Source organism: Chanos chanos, chromosome 2, assembly GCF_902362185.1.
Source record: "Chanos chanos chromosome 2, fChaCha1.1, whole genome shotgun sequence".
NCBI classification, from domain to species: Eukaryota; Metazoa; Chordata; class Actinopteri; order Gonorynchiformes; family Chanidae; genus Chanos; species Chanos chanos.
Window position 1 is genome coordinate 11,207,341 of NC_044496.1, and position 3,931 is coordinate 11,211,271.

Here is a 3,931-nt window from a genome sequence, read left to right on the forward strand (position 1 = left end):
TCTCTCTCTCTCTCCCTCACTCTCTCTTTTCATGGTCGCATGTGTCAAAATGTCAATTTCCCCACGACAGAAAGTGACAAGTCCTGTTGCCCAGAGGGGACGTGTGAGGAAAAAAATAAAGAGTGAGGCACAAATTGATTTTGATTTTTATTCCAAATCATTCCCAGTGTTTAGCTCTAATGGGAGTTGATCAGGGAGCCTTGGACAGACATGGCAGTGAAGGGGCTACAGGATAGAGAGCATGAGAGAGAGAGAGAGAGAGAGCGAGAAGAGAGAGAGATTAGTCCTGTCATTCTGACCATCAGAGCCTGTCGGACCACATCTCTCTCTCTCTCTCTCTCTCTCTCAAAAGAAAAAAAAAAAAAAAAAATCACGTCAGGGACTGATCAAACCTACATTTGAGCCAATTTTTTTGGCGTAACCCCTTCACAAATAGACGCACCAAAGCCATTCTTCCACACACATTAGAAATACAAAGCTCGAACCAGCGGAGTCTAAAGTCGTCAAAAACATACGCTACAGTTGTGACAGCAAGACAGAACCAAAGCTACGGACACAACGGAACCGTCGGTTCAGACAGTAAAAATATGAGGAAGGATGGCGTACCTTCTAATGAGAAAATTAAAACATAAGAAAAAGTCAAGATCAGAATGACGTCATGGTATATTAAATCTTAAATCCATTCTCCATGTTTCTGTATACTACTTTTTGATAGCAGACACTGTCACAAAGCAACTTTGTTGAAGTCTGACCCCACCGAACACGTCTGAGGATTCCCAACATGAGCTTTTTAGAAGACGCTTTAAAAGTATAACATGGTAAAATGAACTACCCTTGGCATTTGCACTGCTAATCAGCTCTCTTAAGTGTCTGTGTACACCAGCCACGCTTGCAAACGCAGGACTAATTGTGGTGGAGGGAGGTAGAGGAAACTGTTGTTGGATGGCTGCTTTGTGGTGGGTAGGGAACAAGCTGCCCCTGGCAGCACAAATGTAGCAGCATGTATGAAGATTTCTAATTTGCAAGCGCTTGATGGGCCTGAACTTTTTGAGCCAATCGAATCTGAAAGCATCAAAGAGTGAGAGCCGAGGCAGACAAACTTTACAGTCACTTTGTTGGAGGAGAAACCCCGAGAGAGAGAGAGAGAGAGAGAGAGAGAGAGAGAGAGAGAGAGAGAGAGAGAGAGAGAGAGCGGAGGAGACAGACAGACAGAGAGAGAGGGACAGAGGGATGGAGAAACAAGGAGAGAATGGGAATGCTGTGGGATAGATCTTTCTCACTTTATGTGTTTGTTAGGTGTGAATACATTTGCATATTCATCACTGTAAATAGATACATGATATGATAGTCGTGTATGGCACGAGGACACAGCTCAGAGGTTGCATGGGCAAACATATTCCAGTAACATTCACAAGGTGAAGCACAACATTCATAAACACACAGTAGACACTAGCTTACAGCTGGTCCTCACACTCTGCAACCTTAAGGCTGCAATCTGATCTTTCAGATTAACATATGTGCTATTGTCATCTGAGTGAACACACACACACACACACACACACACACAGACAGATGCACACACACATAGAGGATGTTGGCTTTGTTGACCAGGCTTCTGAGCAATCCTGTGTGTCTGTGTGTGTGTGTGTGTGTGTGTGTGTGTGTGTGTGTGTGATATAGCCTCTGGTATCAGTCTCTGTCAACGGCAGCTCATCAGCACTGCCTCCACTTATTAAAAACTTTCGTCAAACTGACACCAGGGCATCGGTCTTGCAGCCTTTGTGTGTGTGTGTGTGTGTGTGTGTGTGTGTGTGTAGCCATGGGGCCTCACTGCAGGCAGGATGCCAGGCTCCACAGGGGGCATGAGTGTGCCAGTGTCCCGAGACCTGCGTCCCTGTGCCAAGGACAGGTAAGACCCAGAGGGCATGTTATATAGAGTCAGATTGAGGGTTCTGATATCTGTGACAGTTTGTTCTCAGAGAGAGGTCTGGATTCCTAACACAACATACCATTCTCAATCTCCCTAAGTCTTCAGTTTTCAGATAAAGTTGCTCTATATTAGAGAAAAACACCTTTTAATTTCTATGGATAATATATCAATCATAATCTTTTAAATATTAAGCGACTACAACAGATAACTCACTTTAAGGAATATTTTGATTGCCACAGCGCAGCGTGAACTGGAAAAAAAACAACAACAACCAAAAAAAAAAACAACTGATCTTCTTAAAAACATCAAAAGTCAACACATCAATCCGAACAGACAGAATACATCAAACAGGAGTGCGGTAAATGCATCCGACCAGTGTAAAAGGCATCCATCTTGAGACCTCCTCTCACTGTGCTGGAGTAAAGTCCTGTTTGCCTCAGTGTAGTCTCTGCATTAAAATGGGAGACGATAGCTCACCTGAGAGTGCTGTACATGTCTCGTTAACACAGTTTTTTTATATATATATATATATTTATTCTTTAAAAGGCTAAGCTGAGATCTGATGCCTAATCCCCATGAGGTCAGCACTTTCCCCCCCCTCCCCCTTCCTCGTGCCAAAGCGCGGCTTTAAGGTGCCTACTAATGCCATGAGAAGACAGGATCTAATGGATTGATACACAGGTTTTGACATGCTATTTGAGCGTGCAGCCGTCCAGTAATTGGCCACGTCATCATGCATTAAATTAACGATATATAGAGAAGTGCCCAGAGACGAGTGTCTTCCACAGATCCGTCAGACATCAGGACAAACCACATGTGACGGCTCTCTCTCTCCGAGGGGATAAGAGCAGAGAGAGAGAGAGAGAGAGAGATGGGCTAGGATGGAGGGGTGGGGGGGGCGGCATTTTCAGCACAGTGCTGTTTTAAAGTATTACCCCAGCCAATAAGGATATGAGCTTCTAAGTGTCATTTTGGCTGTTGCTCTCTGGACTCATGTGCTATTGATATTACACCTGGATTTGCTATGTACACATCAACTTCAGTCAATTATGTGACAGGATTATGAACTAAACAAATAATGCTTAGTTCAGTTAAAGTCACAAAGTAACACGTGGCTGAAGAAGATTGATCTTTTATGCTTAGAGGTACTAAAAGCATAATGGCTGTAAAAATGGAAAAGAGAAAGAAAGAGTGTGTGACTAAGTGAGAGAGAGAGAGAGAGAGAGAGAGAGAGAGAGAGAGAGAGATAGAGAGAGAGAGAGAGAGAGAGAGAGAAAGAGAAATGTATGACTTAAACTGTAAATTTATTATGGACAAGCACTTTTCCAAACTTTTTTCCAGATGAAGCATAACTATGTGGAAATCCACAGACACAAACTGTGGAAGCACATAATGCAATTCCAACAAGCAGACCTCTTTAGGATAGCACAGACCGCATGTGCAGATAAACCTGAGCATTACCTCACCCTCTTTACAACAGTTCCAAAACAGGTTAGCCATACCAGAAATATGAAAAATGTGATATTACCATTAGTTTGGCACTGTTTACATTGGCATTTTGTGGTGATGTCATTTCTGTAAGTGTCGTTATATAAAGATTCCTCTGTCCTCTCGGGATTGTATGGTCATTCTTGCTGTGGAAGGGGAGAAAACTGGCATAGCAGGTAAAGGTGCATCTCCCTAATTACACAGGGAAAAGAAAAAAAAAACAAAAAAAACAAAAAGCCTGTGCTCCTACTTCCATGTGTTTTACCTCACAAGGGCACAGTTCTGAACATCAAATAATCTCTGAATCCTGTCGACTACTCAAAGACCAAAGCACAATCCAGTGGGGACAAAATCCCCCCCCCCCCCCCCCCCCCCCCCCCAACGCCCCCACGCCCCCACACCCCCTCCAAAGAACCCAGAGACTGATTACGTATGGCACGGAGGGGTCGGGGTGGAATAGGTGCCAGGATCAGAACACTCAGAGCCCAAATTAATAAAAAAATAATGTATCAG